This window comes from Podarcis pityusensis (assembly GCF_964106645.2).
Source record: "Podarcis pityusensis genome assembly, chromosome: 2".
NCBI lineage: Eukaryota > Metazoa > Chordata > Lepidosauria > Squamata > Lacertidae > Podarcis > Podarcis pityusensis.
In genome coordinates, this window is record NC_138029.1 from 30,815,383 (window position 1) to 30,836,074 (window position 20,692).

Below are 20,692 nucleotides of genomic sequence, written 5' to 3' on the forward strand. Positions count from 1 at the left end.
GCTGCCCCGGGGATGTCGCTCGTGGCGAAGGGACCCGGGGCTCCTGCACTCGCCTGCCCCCGCCGCAGGGACCACTGAGAGAGAAGCGTGAGTCACCCGCCAGAGCTGCCCGGGCGCCGCCTGTCGCCTGGGCTCGCCTTCCCTCACCGCGGTTTTTTTCCTTTCTTTTTTCCTTTTTCTTCCCTCTCTCGCGCTCTTTGGGGGCTTTTGCGCGGGAAAGGTGGTCTCTGGCCTGGGTCTTCCCCCTCTCCTCAGGGGCTGTCCGGAGAGGGGAGGGGACGGAGGCGCGCGCACGAGGCGGGCTGGGGTGGTGGGGGTGGGAAATCCCCGTGGTGTCAGGGAAAAGCCTGGCTGAAGACGCAGCCGGCGCGCGAGAGCTGTGAGGCGCGGGGTTTGGAGGGGGTGGGGGCGGGGGTGCCGCTGCCAGTTCCAACCCCTCTCCCTCCCGTCGGTGGTGTGTGGGGCCGCTTCGAAGCCTGACTCTGGCAGATGATTCATTCCTTGCGGGGGAGGCGCGGAGACACTTGGCTAATCCTCCCCCCAATAATGGCGAGCAGCGTGCGCGCTTCGAGGGGTGTGGGGGGATGGGATGGTGGCGCTTAATCTCTCTTCTGCCGTTTCTTCTGGCGTGTTGGCGAGGTCTCCTCTACGACCCCCACCACCCCACAGCAGCAGCAGTTGCCCTCCCCCCTCCGCTCGCCGCCCCCTCGCTCCGCGGTGGGGCGCGCAGAGAGATTCCCAGAGTGGAGTGGCGCATTTCTAGTTCCAGGGTGACACGACACTTGACCTCGTGTCCCTGCAGTGTGATGATCCTCCGCTCTGGAAAACTCCTAGGTGCGCTTGGGAGCTAGTGCCCGTGAACTCGGCGGGATTTACTTCTGAGTAAACATGCGTGGGCTAGTGCTGTGGGTGCTGGAAAATCTGGTCGATGGTAACTTGTAGATCCTTCCTGTTTTTGGCTGTGGGGAAGAGAAGATTGACCTGGGTTTAATTCGCCCGGGGGGTGGCGGCGGCGTGGGGAAGAGATGCTGGGAGTGTTATGTGTGGGGTGGAGGAGCCTGTTTTAGTGAAGCCGGATGAGTGCTTAAACTTTCTTATTTAAAGGTTCGAGGTTGAAACTAGTGACATTTGGGGATCGTAGTGCCGCTGGCTTTGCCCACCTCCTCGGTTGCAAGCTCGGCTAAGAGTGGCGGGTGGGGGTAGCGCAGAGCAAAATCCCTCTCTTTATTGTTTCTTCTGCAGCCTTCATAGAGAAGTTGGGTTGCTGTGCAGAATAACAATACCGAGCTAAGCTCCCTGAACAGATCTGCAACACCATCCCAGGCTGAATTGCCAGAGACGAGAAGGGGAGAGGGGATTTATAACCCAGCGGTGCCTTTCCAACCCCCACCCCCCTTTCCCCTTGTGTTATCACACACACATTATTACACCTCAGCAGGGAGCTCGCAATGAGAGCTTCCCTTAGAAATCATTATGGAAGCAGTCTGGAGCAAACTAGCTCCAGGGGAAATGGGAGATAACTTTAGCAAGCGCCAAGCCGCAAAGCCAAATACTAGCTGTGGTTGAAGATTACAGTATTGTGCCAATTCATACCTTGCCTTTTGTCTCTCTCCTCTCCCCCTCCTCCTTCCACCTTTTACAGATTTGATATTTATACAGCAGTTGGCTGGCTCTGTTCTTTTGGCTTTGTTAGATGTAGCGTGTGAGTATGCTCTGGAGAAAGGAGAATAGACTAAGGGGCAGCATTGTCTTTAAACTGCTTCTCCCCCCCCCCCCCCCATGGTTTGTGTGGGGTGGGTGGGAGGAAAACCCCTCAGTTACAGAACCAGCCAAAAGAAACTCAAGACCAGCTGATACTGCGGGGAAGGGGATGGGCGGGCTGCAGTTGGGGGTCTGGCTTGGAGATGAACTGTAGTGTGATTTGGAGGAATGAGGCAATGGGTCTGCATTCAAAATTCCAGCCTAGCCTTGGACTTCCTAGTTTATCCTAGTTTAGGGGTCACAGTAAAATGGTACAGTCGGGGCCTATGCTTCTGGATTGGCCCTGGAGCACAAAATTAGAAGCATAGGATGTGACTTGGGATGAAAAGAGCCACCTTTTCCCGCTGAGACTGGGGTTGGCAGTGCAAACTGTTCAGACAGTGTAGACTGGCAGCCTGTTCCCATCAACCGCATGAACTAGGGGGGCTGGCTCAGTGGTGTGTGCACACCTGAGTGTGCTATGGGTGTCTTTAGGTTGGTAACCGAGAACTAATAAATTCGGAATAGCAGTGGACTGTCCCTCTGTGTTCTTGGTGGAGCAAGATCAGGACTGTAATGCTGTACAGTAACTGCTTTATTGATAGGGGCACGATAGGCATTTTCTCCAAAGCTGATGAGGGTGTGTGCAGATTGCCTCAGGTAGGGGGCCAGGAAACGCTTTATGGTGCCATTGGAAGGTTTCTGATCAGTTTCTTCTGCATCTAGACACACAAAGCCATACACTTATGAAACTTATGCGTGGGTGAGGTTATATACAGCATTTTGCTGGTGCTGATGGATGAATAAATAACTTCTTGGCAAAATAATGGCAACAGATGTAAGTGTCCTCATAGTTTGTAACTATTATTGTTTTTTTCCTAAACAGCAGACACTTCATACTAGAATATGCTGGGATGAAGTTTTGTCCTTTCCCGCTGTTTCAGTTTTAAATAATGCCAGAATAGGTGGTGTTTAATTGAATAGACCCATTAATAATTATGTCTTGTAAGCTATGAAATTTGCATCATCCCCCCCCCAGTCTGCAACCCACCCACCCCAAATTATGTTTGCATTTTGGATTTTTAACGGAGATCTTAATTAGGTCCTATTGTAATATTCCCGTTAACACTAATTAAAACCAACCCCTCTAGGTGAATGCAAATTGTAAAGAAAAGAGCTGAATGAAGGGTAGGCTGATTAAAAGGAAGGAAAGGGTAAGGAGTATATATGCCAGCTCAAATGTGTATTTAGGATGTATAAGTCTTCCTTTCTTCCTCCTTTCAGTTCTTCTGTTCTCCTTGGAGCCTGTTGTGCAACTGCAGGAGGAAGAGAAAAGGATATATGTGGCAGGCTCTGCAGTGGCAAGGGTCAAGTGAGGGCTGTAAAACAACCGTTACTATTTGCACCTTAACTTTCATCTTCTGTTGGAGACCAGTGGCGATTCTCAAACGTTTTATTCTAAACAAAAGTCTGGCATAAGTAAGCTTAGGTTGGATTTGAGGGAGGAAAAGTGAAAAGTGAAATACCCTTTGCATTAAAACCAACAACATCAAAACCTGCTGTGTTACAGAGAATACGTACATACCAGAATTTCTGTGGTCCTGTGTATTGCTGTTTTACAGTGAAATGAGACTGTATGCATGGTGTTGTGATGGTGTGGGCTTTGCTTTCATGTAAATCTGAACCAGTGTGCCTTCTAGTAGGGAAACACATTCGCCTTTGGAATGTGGCATTTTCGCTCTGTTCCAAGTGGTAGAGTTTGCAAATGGCAAAAAGATACTCGACAGATTTTGAAGTGGCGACATCTTAACTCATGGGGTTCCAAGGTGGTGTTCCTGTTCAGTCGTGAGCAGGGTGAAATTTCAGCCTTAAGGGATTGGTTTTGGTGAAGCTGCCTGCATCTCAATAAGACTCCCACACCTGACTCCTTCCCAAACTAGGATAGAATCGTACAGTTGGAAGGGACTCCAAGGGCCACCTAGTCCAAACCCCCTGCAATGCAGTAACCACAGCTATCCCTGAAAGATGGCCATCCAACCTCTGTAAAAACCTCCAAAGGAGGGGAGCCCACCATCTTCCGAATGCATGCCTACTGCCTCATTTCTCCAGGAAACAGATCTTGAGGCAAAGAAGAAAAGTCAACCAATTGCATAATATTTGGTTTAGAAGAGTCCAGTTTCCTGGTTTTAGATTTTTATATGGTAATTTCACTGTCGGTTTTGATTTTTCAAAGTGGTTTTCAGGATAGTGTCTTTGTTTTGTGCTAGGGGAATAATATATGATGTTATAATTGCAACGGGAGACTTACTGTTCTTTAGAGGCTATAGTCTGAGGCAGGCAGCACTTGTCCCAATAAACACCTCCACTGCAGTGGAAGAGACTAAGGAAAAGTTCCCTCACCCCACCCCAGCCATTTTCAATATACCGGTATGCTCACAAGGAACCTTCAGACCACATTGTGATTATTTAGCACAAGGCAGAAAATATGAGAAATGGTCCTAGGAAGAGCAACAAGTTCTTGCATACCAAAAGCTTCATTCCCTGTGCTTGCAGTGATACCATGCCCTGTCCAATCTCAAACATTTAATGGCATATAGACTGAATTCTGAAAGGTTCAGTGCAATAAAAGTTACTCTAACAATTAAAATACTGTTGTATAGCATTCATGGATCCTCATTGTGTGTTGCAGAACCCTGACTGCTGCTATGCACTGTCTGTGACTCTGTGTGTTGAGTGTACGGTCCGGTGGGGAAAGTTTGAGTTGTGTCTGTGTGCTTGGTGATCATGCTTGAGGCCTGCATCTATTCCCCTGTGCAAGAAATGTCAGGGCTTTTCTTGTTTATTATTTCTTGTTTTCTTGTTTATAATTTATTATTATTATTTATTATTGTTCTCGGGACTGAGAAGGTTGAAAGAGAGCCTTAATTTATGGCTGTTATACTTGAGCCTATAAAGTAGAACCAGGCTAATATAAAATAAGAGTTGGTCTGTAATTTTTCACTTAAATTTTTGAGCAATAAAAAGTACCTGTTACTATTTGTATATAATTGCTTTTCATTCGTCCTCCGTAACCTTTACAACAATTATGCATGGGAGTGGATAGTTTTACTACATTGTGTTATGTATTGGTTTGTGTGGATTGGGGACTGAGGATGATAGTGACTTGCCAAAGACCTCCAGTGATGAAGACTGGAGGGACATCATTACTGAGCTAAGGCTTGAATGGGTACGTCAAGCTCTCCCCCCCCCCCATGCCAGACAGGAGGTGTTCCTGTAGGGCAGGGTTTCCTAAGGAGGGATGGTGGAGGGAAAAGCTATGAAGATTGTTAGTGGTCTTGGGGGCAGAGCTGGCCCAGCCATTAGGCAGGGGCAAGGTGAGGCTGCTGCCTCAGGCAGCACTCTCATGGGTGCCCTGCCTGCCCTGCTACCTTCATCAGCAGTGGAGAAGCAGCAGCACCATCAGCACCAATTTCAGGCAAGATCGTGTCTGTTTTGGACAAGCTCTCACCTGAAATTGGCATGATCCTGCCTGAAATCAGCGCCAATGGCAGCACTGTTTCTCTGCCAGCAGCAGATGCAGAAGGGCGCGTGGAGGTGGCAGATGCGGCAGTGGCAGAGCAGGTAGTGGTGGTGGCAGGGACAGGTGTGGTATCAGGACAGGGTGGCAAATCTCATTTCACCTCAAGCGGCGAAAAAGGATGACCTCTCCCTGCTTAGGGGTCTAAGGAACAGTTTGTGTCATTCTTAAGGAGCAAAGTTTACAGTACAGTATATTGAGAAGAAACCTAGAAGTCGTAAATTGAAAGCCAAATGATAGCCTTTCATACCAAGTAATGAGTCTCTCTCTCTCTCTCTCTCTCTCTCTCTCTCTCTCTCTCTCTCTGGGCTATAGTCCCTGAAGGGAAAATTAAGCAAAAACACTTGTAAATCCCAGGTTTTTGCAGGGCTACACAAGCTCAGTGCTGCAGTCCTAAGCACCTTTATGCAGAAGTAAGTACTGCTGAAATTAAGGAACTTAATGCTGAGTAAATACAGGATTGAGATGAAATTAAAGTTCTTCATATCCTTGCAATGGAATTTTCTTTGTCAAATGTTTAAAAGCCCATTGCGTGCCCCATTTTTTAAGAATGCTTTCTAAGGACCAGAAGGAAGCTGGAAATGACCCGTATCTGACATGGTAGAGAATCTTTCCACTTGGGATATTGGCTTCCTTGATTTTTAGCTCTTTCCTTTATTGAAAAGAATCTTAGAAAAAGTTTGTACATTGGCTTGGCACCTATTATTATATCATGATTCCAAAACGTTGGCACTCTTACTGGAGGTTCTATAGGTGTTCGATAAAACTACTAGCACATTTGCAAAGCTAAGCAGAGTCTGGTATGGTTTCATATTGCATGGGGGAACTGCATGTTGAGATTCCTGCATTGCAGGGAGTTGGACTAGGATTGCCCTCAGGGTCCCTTCCAACTTTACAATTCTGTGATTCTAAGAAGTCCCAACTTCAAGACTGTGTCTTGAGCAGCTGTTGTGACTGGTAATTCTTCTCTCATTCTGGGATGCTCAGTTGTGTGGGTCTCAGGTGCAGAATTGGAAAGAAGTAGCTTAATTTTCAGCTTTGTTTGTTGCCCCTACAAGCCCCACTCAGTAACCAGATCCCTGTTGGCTACTGTAAAAACACAGGACTCCACAGAGGCTAAAATTAAAATAGGAAATTGTTTTTATGGGCATGAAGGACCATCGGAGCTGGCTTGACCTTGCTCACATGTTTTAAGTAGGATAGATTTTTCTCTGTGTATAACCTACATGTTTCTATCTCTTCACTACATTCTGCATCCATATGGCTTAGATGGGGCAAAAATACTATGTGTTTTGTGGCCACCTTGTATTCTGATGCCCAGGTGTGGCCACTACTTCCCTAAAAAGTGCCTCAGGAGGGAGAGAATTGCAATCGAGAAACAGCAAGCAAGGGAAGGAGTTCTTAACCTCCTGGCTGCTGTTCACTGTTTCCCCACCCTGCAATAAGTCCTCTCCTTGCTATTTACCAGACACCCTGATTCTGTCAAAAACATGACCATTAGGGTTTGGGGCAGCATAAAATGCAGGTGCAGGCTTATCCTGTCTTAAGAAGGAAGTGTGAGAATCAAAACAGGGTATGTGTCTGTCTGTTTCCATCCGCAGTGGGTGGTTGCCTCAAGTGTGCCCAATGGTAAATGGAACCAGGAGAACAGGGAATCGAAAGAGCGTGATTGGCAAGGCACTCTCTTGTACATGGTAGCTGTGCAAAATGGATGCTTAATGGCATTGTTCATAAATGACAAAATAACTCTGAGCGGCCTTGAGCTTTTCATTATTATTGTTATTATAAATTGTGCAATGGCAACGAGTTCTTCCAGCTCCCTGAGAAGTGTTTCCAATGTGATAACAGCTGTTGTTTTAAGGCAGTTGCGGCTTTATCCTAATGGCGAGGTGAAAACTAGATTTGCTCCTAAATGGGTGCTTGTTTACAGTGCTATTGATCTGGAGGTTCTCTGAGACAGCCTGTCTACATGAAAAAGGAGCTCCAGCGTGTTCTAACCACATTGCCCCTTTTGCTTTCTGCCTTGGGACATACATGGACCACTTGTGTTTGAAAGGGACTTTGTACTGTAACCACATCCATAAATCGGAGATGGAAAAACTGATAATGTTTACACAAGCATTTGCCTCAAATGAAAGAAGTGAGTTCCTTGGCTAACTCTTTTAACTTCCTTGAGCTTCTCATACTTTCCGATTTGCACATAAATCAGCGGTGAAGGTGAGTTAAGGTGATAATAATTGATTGATTCCGGAGGGCTGTGTGGAGATAAAAAGTTTTTCAGAGACTTGGAGGTGTTGAGTAGAGGAGTTATATACACCCATGGCATATGCAGTCATTTTCGTTTTGTTCTGCCACAGTGTTTGGTCAAACAGGTGTTGCAGGTTTTTGTTAATGCTTCAAGGTCTGTCTTGTGAAATCCACAGCAAGGAGGGATGGCCAAGCAGCCTTGTCTCAAAAATCAATTGCTCCTCTCCAGTGTTAAAAGCAAACACTTGTCAACCCTCAAGGGGGTTCTTCTAGCATTTAGCTTTAATGCTCAAAGGGCGCAATTCAAGTTCTCCTCTGCCTGCTGCCCTTTTCTCATGACACTGCAGGTCTTCCGCATATTGGTTTGTCAATTATGTAAGTAGTGCCTTTTGATTGATTGATTGATTGATTGATTGGAGTAGCACCTTTCTCTCTTCTCTCCCCTGCACCCCAAATTAGCCGCAACACTTTTAGGAATTTTTTCCCAAGGTTTTTTTTAATCACCGTATTTTTCGCTCTATAAGACGCACCAGACCACAAGTTGCACCTAGTTTTTGGAGGAGGAAAACAAGAAAAAAAAATATTCTGAATCTCAGAAGCCAGAACAGCAAGAGGGATCACTGTGCAATGAAAGCAGCAATCCCTCTTGCTGTTCTGGCTTCTGGGATAGCTGTGCAGCCTGCATTCGCTCCATACGCACACACATTTCCCCTTACTTTTTAGAAGGGAAAAAGTGAGTCTTATAGAGCAAAAAATACGGTAAATTTTATTTTCGTTTGTGGTGAAATAATTGGTAAATATTTATTTAATTTCATAAAATTTATACACTGCTTAAGTGGTTTTTTTTATTAAAAAACCCTCAAAGCAGGTTACAAAGAATATGTCCATTATTAATAACAGTTTAGTCTTAACTATGTCTACTTAGAAGTAAGTCCTGCTAAGTTCAGTGGTGCTTATGCCCAGGTAAGTGGCTTTAGGCATTAGAATCGCAGCCTAGTTAGCCTTTAAAAATAAGAGAAATGCAGTTTTCCTTTGAAGTGAAATTCACTAGTTCGGAAGTTGCTTACAATGTGCACTATTCTATTTCATCACACTGAATTTGTATGGGGCTTGGAGAAGACAGCAGAGGTAGGAAAATAGAGCAAACAGGGCTGTCCATTATATGTGTATAGTCATAAAACTATAGGTGCTGCTGCAGACCCTCCGAGTCTCCCTATTTACCAGGGACAGTCCCAGATTTACAGAAGCTGTCTCGGTTTCTGATTTGATCCCAGAATGTCCTGCCTTTCCTTAGGACATCCCTATTTTCACTGGAGAAATATTGGAGGGTATGGAGTTATGCGACCCCCGGGCCAAGGAGAAAAGTAACTATACAACCTTTAGAAGACATCTGAAGGCAGCCATCTATAGGAAAGTTTTTTAATGTTTAATATTTTATTATGTTTTATATCTGTTGGAAGCCACCCAGAACGGCTGGAGCAACCCAGTTAAGTGGGCGGGGTATAAATATTATTATTATTGGACTAGGATGTCCCTGTTTTCATCAGAAAAGTTTTGGATCAGGGGTGCTGTTCCTGTCGTCTTGGAGAAATATTCTTTGGTGCACACCCAAGCTCTGATAGTTCTTTGGAATTATTTTGTAGTTCTCTGTTCCTCTCAGGAATGAGGTTGAATTGTTCATCCTTATCAGCATCAGATCCTGCCAACCTAGCAGTTTGAAAGCACAAAGTGCAAGTAGATAAATAGGTACCGCTGTGGCGGGAAGGTAAACGGCATTTCCGTGCACTGCTCTGGTTCGCCAGAAGTGGCTTAGTGATGCTGGCCACATGACCCAGAAGCTGTATGCCAGCTCCCTCAGCCAGTAAAGCGAGATGAGCACTGCAACTCCAGAGAGGCGTCCGCTACTGGACCTAATGGTCAGGGATCCCCTTTACCCTTTACCTATCAGCATAAAATAATTGCATCCTGAGGCAGTCTGGGTAGCTTATGTGCATTTGTAAAGTTTTGAAGTTGCTACTGCAGTTGTTTGCAGCTGTTGCTTCAAATTGGGCTGGCAGGTAAGACAACAGATCAGTGTGCTAGCCAGCAGATTCAGAACAGCGAATGCTCCACCATTGGCCAGTGTTTTGCCAGCATTGCTCTGCTGTCACCAAGACAGATTGGCAGGTAATAGTGTGATAAGATGCCTGTAGACTGCAGGTTGCTCTCCAGATTGTGTTGCCAGGCCCTGTCTGGCTTTCTCAGTCTGCAGAGGAATCTGCAATAACTCAGTGGGACTGTAAGACTGGAGTCCAGTTTAATCTGGGCTGGACTGGTGAGACACCTAGGGATTAGATAAATAAGTGCCAACTGAAGATTTGTTGGGGTTTTTTGTTTGTTTTTGCTTTCAAGGTAGTTTATCTAGTCCCATGGGCTGCATTTACTCATTCAGTCTGTAAATGCAGATTTTTAAGTGCACGCATTTGCTAAATTAGTTTGTCATCACAATTTTTCAAAACATACCAGCTGATGGCAGATAAATGCCTTTTGAAGGTTACTTGAGATAATAAAAAGTGCATGTAGGGAACTCCTTAATTTATCGGAGCATTTTTATAGTATATCATGTAGCTGGGATATAGTAAATAATTCGCTCTTGTAAAACATCTAGGGCAAGTGTAAAAAAAAAAGATGAGAAAAAGAGGGGGCTGGTTTTCAATGCCCAGTCAGAGCCTAAGCAGTGTTTGTAGCAGTAGTGGGGAATCATCCCTGGCCAGTGGGCCAGATTCTTATCTCCTCACCCTGATGAGCCAAATTTGACATGTGAGTGGGGGCACCTACCTGTCAATCACCTGATGTCACTATGATGTCTGGTGATGCTGTGCTTTGAAGCCCAAATGTGGCACGTGGCTGCTGGAAAGCTTCCCTGTACTGTTCTTTAAACCTCCAGAAACTAAAGGAGAAGGGCTGTTAGTGGTAGAGCATCTGCTTTGCATGCAGACGGTCCCAGGTTTAATCTCTGGCATCTCCAGGTAGGGCTGAGAGAAACCCTGCCTGAAACTCTGAAGACCTACTGCTAGTCAGCGTAGGCAATAATGAACCAGATGAATCAATGGTGTGACTCAGTATAAGGCAGCTTACTATGTTCTTATGTAAAGCCATAAAAGTGGTATACAACAAGATACACATAAGAGAACATAGAAGGAACTAAAGTTCTAAAAACAATTAAAACCATTCCTACAAGCTCTAAAACCAATAAAATCATTCCCACAGATAGCAATTAATTTTCCACAAATGACAGGGAGAGACATCTGAAATGAAAACATCTTTAGCAGGTGCCTAAACATGATGATGCTAGGTGCCTAATTTTACCTGGTATCCGATTCCAGAGGGCTAGAGCTGAAACCCTAAAAGCCCAGTTCCTAGTACAAGCTGAGCACATCTCTAGGGCACGTGGTATTCTCAGCAGTATCCTCATCTGAAGAGCACAGTGGCTGGACAGGGGATGTATTGAGCACTGTAACTGGTTCGATGTTCTTTAGGAATTAAAATGCCAAAGCCAAAACCTTGAACTACAGCTGGTAGCATATTGGCAGCCAGTGCATTTCCCTCAGTAGAGGTGTTCTATGATGTTGATAGGATGCTCCAGTCAACAATCTAGCTGCTGCAGTCTGAACCAGCTGCAGCTTCCAGTTTATGACCGGGAAACCCATGTGGATTGCACAGAAGTAATCCATTCTTGAGGTTACCAGTTCCAAAGTATCTTGGTCCAGGAATGGTAGTAACTGTCTTACCAACTAAAGCTGGTAAAAGACATTCCTAACCACAGAGGTCACCTCTGCCTCAAGTGACAAAGATGGGTCCAGGAGCACCCCAAAATCACATACCTGTTCCTTCAGAGGGAGTGCAACCCCATCCAAAACATGTAACTGATTATCTCCTGAACACAGGAACCATGCACCCACAGGGCCTCTGTCTTTCCAGGGTTTAAGCTCAGTTTAATGGCTCTTATCCAGCCTACCACTGTGCCCAGACATTGGTCCAGAGTCTGCCTGGCCACTCCCAGTTCAGATGTTCTGAAAAGCAGATGCCAGAAACTGCCCTAGCCACTCTTGTTCACTAACTAGAGTTTTCCAGACATCCTCCAAGGGCAATCCAACATGAAGTACAGTACACATTGCAGTTGTTGTTGTTTAGTCGTTTAGTCGTGTCCGACTCTTCGTGACCCCATGGACCAGAGCACGCCAGGCACTTCTGTTTTCCACTGCCTCCCGCAGTTTGGTCAAACTCATGCTGGTAGCTTCGAGAACACTATCCAACCATCTCGTCCTCTGTTGTCCCCTTCTCCTTGTGCCCTCCATCTTTCCCAACATCAGGGTCTTTTCCAGGGAGTCTTCCCTTCTCATGAGGTGGCCAAAGTATTGGAGCCTCAGCTTCACGATCTGTCCTTCCAGTGAGCACTTAGGGCTGATTTCCTTAAGAATGGATAGGTTTGATCTTCTTGCAGTCCATGGGACTCTCAAGAGTCTCCTCCAGCACCATAATTCAAAAGTACACATAATTCAATACTACACATTGCAGTAGTCCAGCCTAAATGTGGCAGGGTGCAAGTGACAATGGCCACATCTACATGATCCAGGAAAGATTAGAGTTGGTGCAGATTAACCTGGGTAAAGGCGCTCCTGGCCACAGCTCCATGTAGGTCTCTGGACAGGGCTTATGATGCAAGGCAAGGCGGTTGACTCAGGTGGCATATCTGGCCCCAGGGAACACACCACTCACTGCCATGCCCCCGCCTCCTACTCTTCTGTGGGTGTGCCCCCTGCCACAGCAGAGGAGCAGGCAGCAGTGGTGGGGGGCTTTGCCTCAAGTGGCAAAACATCGCGGGCCAGCCCTGTCTCCTGAACCAATATTGGGTCCAGGCGCTGTCCTAAACTGTAGACATTTTCCTTCAAGAGACGTTCAAGGCCTTCTAGCACAGGCTGTATGTCTCAGCCAAGATCAGCTCACCTACTGACCAAAAGCATTTCTGTCCTCTCCGGATTAAACTCCTGTTTATTAGCTGAGATCAGTCAATTTAATATTCAGTCTGTGTACGTTCTCTTTTCATGAATGCCCTTTGATTCTCTCTGCAGTGTTGGGGAGTTCAAATGACTTATTGAAAGTATTCTCTTTGTCCAAGTTGTACATGTCCTTAACATTCCCTCTGCTGTCCAGTGTAATTCAGTTTTGATTTCATTCCTGATAATATCCATTACACTACTGAACCCTAGTCCTAATCTGAAAATGAGCCATCCCAGCCATTACGTTTTTCTTGAACTTGAAGAGAACCAAACCTTATATGAAAGTTTTTGTTTAAGTGAAACAGAAAAGAAAATTCAAATTACCAGTGCTGAATTATCTTTTATTTCTTTTGAGAGCCAGATGTGCTAGTACATTCATTGGCATCAACCAGAATGAATAATGGTTACATAAAACAAACAATATCTGGGAAGATTTTTTGGATTTGTCAGGTTTATTGTGCTCTTCCATCTTCAAGGGCTGGGAAGCAGCAGGTGAGGTGGAGGCCTACTGCTCTACTGCTGCAATTTGTTGTAACAAGCCAAAGATAAGCAACATGGTGGAGGAAGGGGGCAGGTAACAGGATTTCTGTGCACTGCAGAGTTTCTTAGCCGTGTTGAAGTGATCATCTTGTTTTGTAGCCGTTAAAAATATTTCTGAAATCCTGTCTTTTACTGGAAAACCAGCACATGCAAAGTTCTAAAAAAATCAAAACAAGGTAGCTCTGGCACAGATAGGTTGCATCTTTGAAGTATCTTTGATTCCAGGCAATACAGGACTCTCCAAGTTTCCAGAATGGATGGGCTTTTTATTTAAACTTTGTACATTTACCCTTCTTATTGGATCTTTCATTACTGAGTAATAATCCAAGATTGCTCCCCCTGTTTTATTCACTTTTGAGTTGTAGTCCTTTCTCCTGGGTAACATTTAACCATGCAGTGAAAGGATTTTGTTTTTTCAATATTATGGAGATACGAATTATCTTAGAAACAGTACCATGCAATCTCTCACCTGCTGGCCCAATTAGACCTACCAGGCCTTTTGATTTGGCCCGTGAGACTGTTTTGGGTGATCCAGTGACACCAGGCATAGGAAAGTTTAAGCCACTGCTGCTGCGAAGAAAGGGTTGGAAGTGCACTCCAAGGCTTGGCGGGCTCATACAATTCCTCCTTCGCAGCTGCAGCTTTGAAAACTTGGCACCTTTCCCTGTTGCCCTGACTTTGGCAGGGATCAGATCTACTTGGAAGTGATGGGGAGCGTTCATCATTTTAATGTGAGTGATGCTAATTCTGTTTTCCCATGTGAACCCAAACTGAGCTGGTTTAGGTGTGCTGAACCAACAACTCCAAGCTTATTGGCTTAAACCAGAGCTGTATCAGATGCAGCTAGACCTAAAGCAAACGATATAGCCCGTTACATCAGACCAGTGGCCCTTCTAATCCAGCATTCTGTTCTCACAGTGGCCAGCCAGCCTATGGGAAGCACCAAAGCAGGGCCTGAATATTAACAGCATTCTCCCCACTTGTGATCCCCAGCAATTGGCATTCAGGAGGATGCTGCCTTCAACCGTGGAGACAGAATATAGCCATCATGATTAGTAGCAATTCATAGCTTTATCTTCCATGCATTCGTCTAATCCTCAGTTTTAAGCCACTCAAGTTTGTGGCCATCACCACATCTTGTTGAAACAAATTCCAGAGTTTAACTATGTGCTGTGTGAATCAGAACACTGGCTTTTGTTGACAGGCTCATAGATTTTAATTGGAATTTCAATGTATTAATGACAAAGAAGGATTAGAACACTTCCCCTTCATTTTCACCCTGTTCACTGAATCCAAGCACTCCTGATTCTTCTTAGGTTACTGTTTCCTCAGATGTGCACAGAATATCGGCCTCCTATTTGTAAATTGGCCTTCCCTGTTTAGAGGACTGTGGAGTAAAATGAAAGTTTTATCAAAAATGTGCTTTTGACTGAATGGAATTAAGTGTGGATAAAAAAAGCACATTCAATTTATGCCTGATCCAGCAAAGCTTCTTCTGTGCATAGATCTCCATAGTTGGTTCAGGTAGAGAGGGAGAGTAAAAGAAGAAAAATATCCTTGTTCTGTGGGTGTGGGATGTAGGAAAAGACACAACCTCTGCAAAGCTTATTTCCTCCAGGTCTGCATGTTTAATACATTTTTAAAGAGGGTCAGGTTTGTGTACATATAGTGATGAACGTGTTTTGGAGATACATCTGTATTTTCAGGATCTGGGTCAATAAAAGGAACTACTTAGGGAGGCAAGAGGATAGCCTATAGCTTATGCTGAGAGAGGGTCAGAAACTGCCATTTGTTGACAGTCTTGAAATATCCAGATCTCCCCAGTTACCCTGAATGTCCACCGTGCCCCCCCCCCCATTTTAAAGCTTTAATTTTTAAGAGATGGCTTCCTAAAAATAAATAAATATATCTTATTTCAAACAACCAGCATTCAAATTGTGCATACACTGTAAAAACAGCGCAAGACTTCTGCTTAATCAAAGCAATTTATTCCTTTCATCAATTTGTCAGTTTTACTTTTGGCAACTGAAAATGAAAAGTAACTTTGCTTAAAGATTTAGGTCATGTTGGTAGATTGTAAGCAGCAGAACATAACATTTTTTAATATGTGGGAACCCTTCTAATATTATGCATTTGGAATGCCCTGAAAACTAGTCAAAAGTCTGACAATGTTGGTATGCAATTAGCTATTAGTTTCTACTCCTGTTGCTTTTCTTCCAACTTGTCGTTCATTAATTTTTTTGTAGGGCCATGCAAATAATAATTAAGCACCATACAATAATTAACTGCATATTTGATTGATAGAATGTGTATAATCCAGAAGCACCTCCACTGGCTATCACCGGAGGATTTTAAAGGCAAAAAGTGGGCAATTTTTATTCTTCTTTCTTTTGACTCCATGTACAAGTAAGACTATTGAAGCTTGGCTTGTGGGTAAATACTTTGCACATTTCTTTTGTTCTTGTTAAAAGCAACATAAACCCCTTTGCTAGCTGGGGAGCTGTGCTAGAACCCTCTAAGTCACAACTAGTCTGAGTAAGGTTGTTTGTTAGCTGATAATGCTAGATGGGACAAAACTGAAGCATTTGGAGCAGCTGGTTGCGTTACGATCCTCGTACAATTTTCTCTCTTGGTTGTTTTTTTATTTTGAGGGGAGGGAGTTTACTTGTGTGTACTAGATGTACTACAAGTAAAATAAAGGACAGCACACACGCACACACATTGTTGAGATCTCCACATCTGTACCATGTGTATGCACTTAGATTTTGCCAACTTTAGTCTTAGTAGGTGGGTTGTGCTAAGAGCATCCCTTGTGTTGTTCTTTGCAAAACTGTAGCTCTTCAATGTGTTAAGATAATTTCACACTGGTGGGGTGCTTGACTATTTACTGCACTTCTTTTTTTCCTTTGTAAAACTTAGGCTTCTGTTTTGGTGGGGAGGGAAGGCGGTTCATGATGGCAGCTATAGTGTAGTAGTTTCCTGCAAGCACATTGTAGATCCCTGCCTCTTCCCTGCTGCATCAATAAATCTTGCCTGTGTAGCACTTCTCTGCAGTCACCCCAGAGGATGAAACAGAACCTCACCTCCGCTTCCTGAATCACAGGTGGACCCAGGTGAGCCTACACATTTGTAACCTCACCAAGCAGAGGACAAGCAATCCTTAAGAGTAAATCAGCAGGCAGATTTACAGTGGCACCTCGGGTTACATACGCTTCAGGTTACAGACTCGGCTAACCCAGAAATATTACCTCGGGTTAAGAACTTTGCTTCAGGATGAGAACAGAAATCGCGCAGCAGCAGCAGGAGGTCCCATTAGCTAAAGTGGTGCTTCAGGTTAAGAACAGTTTCAGGTTAAGAACTGCCTCCGGTACGAATTAAGTTCTTAACCCACGGTACCACTGTACTCTTCTGATCAATGGACAATTAAAAGAGTTGCATACTGTATTCAGAAGACAGAAATGCCTCTAAGATCCTGCTATAGAATAAACTGGACTCTGTCTCTTGAACTGTATTTAAGGGGGTGCTTATTTACATTCCCGGAAGCCTTGTTAACAAAACTCTGTCACACTTTGTGACCATGCTCTCTTTGGTGTGAGGATGACATATCCCCCAGCACCACCAATCAAATTTAAGAAGTTGATTCTGCTTCAGTCTTGCCAGAGGCTGGATCATCACAACAGGAAAGAAGCTTCACCAGCATTTCTAGACATTTCTCTTTTAAAAAGCACTCTGGGCGCTTGGAAATGAAGAACAGCAGCAAGACTTGAACCCTCCCTCCACCCCAAAGCAATTCAGGAAAAGGGCCAAGCCTCCTTAAGGAAAACTGGTGTGTTCTTCGTGCAGCGGCAGATCTTGGGGTCTGAAATTTCAGCAACGCCCTGTGCAGCACCGAAATTCGGTGCCCCACCGCCTCAGTTGTCTGATGTTTTTCTTTCTCTCCTCTCTGCTGCTACCTCCTCTCTTTCCTTAAGACAAGCAAAAGAATGGATTTTTTTTTAAAAAATCTATTTCTCACTGGTGAAATCTGCTCCCTCATTGGCTCCACATCTGTGCTGGAATCTTTATCAGCCAAATCTATACATGCAGCAGGAACATGAGGAACAGCTTTTTCTGGATTGTACCACTTGAGACTGCAGGTGGGGGAATCACATAATGGAAGATTCCACCATGCAAGAATCTGCTTCACATAGCACACTAGCCTGTTGGAGCAAAGGAATCTAGGGTGGCATTGTCCCAGACATACTAGGGTTTTTCCTTTTCAAATCTGTGTGGCTGACACACTTGTACTGTACATGGAAATAGTGCAGTCCAGGAAAAACTGCATCATGCAGTTCTCCGTCATGCGTAGATTGTCTCACAATGCAGGGCACTGCCAATGTATAGGCTTAGTGGACGTCTGAAGGTTCCCCAATGGAAGCAATGAATACATTATAAAGTGGAAAAACTAAGAAATGTCCACTTGAACCCAGCCAGCAATGACAATTAATACAAGGCATACTGTTTCTTGGGTGATTTTAGGTGTGGGTCGTTACTTTGTCTTTTGGCCCGGTCAAGGCAATATGGAGTAATCGGCAAGCAGCTTACTATTAACCTTAAAGAGGCACAATACTAACAGGAACTTCTGCATCCCTATATCAAACTAATCCCAGACAATAGGAGGCTGAAGACCTCTGTGCCATTTAAAAAATATCATGGATCAAAATTATGTAATTTAACAGAAATATTCTATATAATTTTAAGCTAAGGCTCTACTTCCTGCTGGGTTTGTCTCTCAAAAATTAAAATGTATGAATTAGAAATGCATTAGTTTCACAGTTTACAATCTGGTGACGCGTTAGAGTAAGAGTAAAACTTAATATAAGACAGAATGCACTGTGTTCATCAGTCTTGCTTTCATTATTTACTTATTTTCAAAATGGATAAAATTCTGGAAATGTGCTTTAGAAATGTGTTTAAATGTGCTTTTAAACTTTGGATATATATTTTATGATGGGGGGTATTTGACAGCAGATGTGGGGCAACTAACATTGGCTGTTATTTGCTGATCAGGTATATGTTTTCTGTGGTGCAATCTGAGCAGACTGCCAGGTATGCAAGTTCTGTTGAATGTGGGTCCACTTAAAGGACATGCTTTTCCTCTGCCAATTTTTATGTTCTGTGATGGGGCAGAAATTCTTGGCTCGTGCCAAATCTGTCATATATAGCAAAGAGATTCCCAAGTCTTTGAGAACAGAAGAAAAGCAAAATCGATTTCTCCATACCCAACTTACGCAGAGTGTTATCCTTCATCTCTTCCATTTGTATACTGCTTCTCACTTGTTTATGTTTTGAAAATTTGATTTTAGAAAGAAAAGTAACCCAGAGCAGGACAACTGGTGGAATTCCCTGCGGACTGAAAACATTGCGGTGCCAGAGGTTAATTTTCTAGTAGGTTAGTTTGAGGGTTGTAGAAGTCCTGTTGTCTAAAGTGCTCTTGCAACGCAGGGGTATGCCACCATCTTGGAAACTGAGTTGCTCTGGTTTAGCTGGTGGGTAGCTGCACTGCATTGCACACACTGTGTGTGTTTGTGTAGTTATCTCCAGGGTCACATTGTATCGCTGTGCACCTATCTGTGCGGCAGATGCGGATGAAGCATGCTGTTCTGCGCTGAAATACTCTGCAGGTAATCTGCATTAAAGTACATTGTCTGCTGCGGTGAGTTAAAGCAGCATTATAGCAAGGAGAAAATACGCGGGCCGATTCCCATTGTGTTGCGACAGTCTCCATCAATAATACATAAAGAGAACCATTTCTCTCCTTAGTGGGCAGCCGTGGTTGTGTCGCTGGGCTTGCTTGGCCTCCTTGCTGCAAATTTCTTGTACTCGCCACCAGTTTTATAGGTTACTCTGCTTTCAGCAAAGGGGTATTAAATCCTACTTTATTTTGTGGCTTTTAGTTTGTCCCTTTTTTGTCTCTGTGCATTGGATGCTCTCTGTGCAGCATGCTGGGGGTTGTGTTTGCAGAATGAGTGTTTCTGTTTATAATCTGCCTCACTACAATATGTTGCAAAGGTAATTAGGAGTCCTGAGATAGCTCCGTCTCTATCTTTGAAGCAACGAGGCTCATAAAGCTTGATTCAGGGACCTCGTTATCTTTATTTTTTAAAAAAGAAGTTTTTTCCTCCCTTAAAAAAAATTTAACTTCCATGAAGTTACCATGGTTACTGCTATACTTGGTGGCTTCTTTGCTTTCCTCTTACCTTAAATGCAGCTGCGCTGCCATTAAGAATTAAAACATCAACAACGGGAACATCCCCAATGTCAGCCAGCCGTAAATCCTGTTTATGTTCCTCATGGAGGGGGGGGAAGCTGCAGTGGCGGCAAATGTGGAGGCACCATGGAATGGGGGGTGTTTTAATGCAGTCCTCTGGAGATGTTGGGAATAGTAAAATGTCTCTCTCTCACATGCTACAATAATTACAGGCAGCAGAAGAGAGAACTCGGAAAGGGACGCAGCATTAGCCTGTACCTGAGAGAAAATGTTTCTTACTCCACTCCCAGCAGACCTCCTTTGCTTCTTGTACATGTCAATTCGGCAGCAAATTGATGTGCTGCACTCAGGCAGCAGTTGGCTAATCCTGCCACTTTCTGCGGTGGGTGGCATGTCGCTTAACTTTGCTGCATGCTGGTATCCTTATTTATATATCCAGGACAAGGAATTTGGTGCCATCCAGATGTTGATGGACATCCGTCTCTGACCACTGGCTGTGTTGGCTGGGGCTGAGTTGGAATCCCAATGACATCCATTAAGTCCACAAGTTAACCCATCCTATTCTGAAGCACTGCTGCCAGCCTGGGTCTCTAGCACTGTTCCTTTCCTGAGCTTAAAAACCAAATGAATTAGAATTGCCAAAGCACATGCTGCATCACTTAGCTGTGGGCCCTCCTATATCTGAATTCTGCACCCTGTTCAGCCTTCACGCTGTGTGGAACGAGGTTATACCTCTCTGCCTAGGTACTCATCATGTATGTTCTCTTCCAGATAAACCTATGACTTCCAAAGAAATCTCATTCCCCATTGGTTTGTTTTTTTCTTATCTTGTGAAAACTGGGATTTAAGAGCACACTTAAAGGAACAATCTCCATACTGATGTCAACTTGACGCTCATCTTAATTGCAATGCTGTTCTGGGCCCCTTTGAATATCTGGAAGCTTCTTTAATGGGGAATGTGGATTTCCATCCAGGGTCACCGGTTGTTGCATGTTGCTGCCACTATGACTAGATTTGGGTCACCAGGAAAATTCAGTGAGGAGGGATCCTGTCGCTGGCCTCCTGGCAGCGGAGTCGATCTTTGTGCTTTGGAAAAATAAATAAAACAGGGTGCTTAGATTTGTCAGCCTCCTTCCAAAGGCCATGGTTGCCACATCTTACATCCCAAGATACGCCCAATGATACTTTGATTGATATTTCCAAAAAAGATATCATTACCCAAAATTTGTTCAGTGCTGCTTTAATTAAAAGATAGAAAAAGTTCAAAGACTGGCAGCCAATGAAATAATTGTCATTGAT

General features: G+C 44.3%; 1 protein-coding gene and 1 long non-coding RNA gene across 3 annotated transcripts in view; one reads left to right on the top strand and one right to left on the bottom strand.

The window, feature by feature from the left end:
- The window catches only part of LOC308470724, a 169,022-nt gene extending 160,883 nt beyond the window's left edge, over positions 1–8,139 (bottom strand). Inside the window, exon 1 of the long non-coding RNA XR_013982600.1 lies at positions 8,095–8,139. This is a non-coding gene — a long non-coding RNA (uncharacterized lncRNA). The remainder of the gene's footprint in view (positions 1–8,094) is intronic.
- Positions 1–20,692, top strand: part of RBFOX3 (RNA binding fox-1 homolog 3) — a 354,326-nt gene continuing 333,634 nt past the window's right edge. For both annotated transcript variants that reach the window (XM_080993926.1, XM_080993927.1), the window contains exon 1: positions 1–87. The gene's annotated coding sequence lies outside the window, so the exon portion shown is untranslated. The remainder of the gene's footprint in view (positions 88–20,692) is intronic.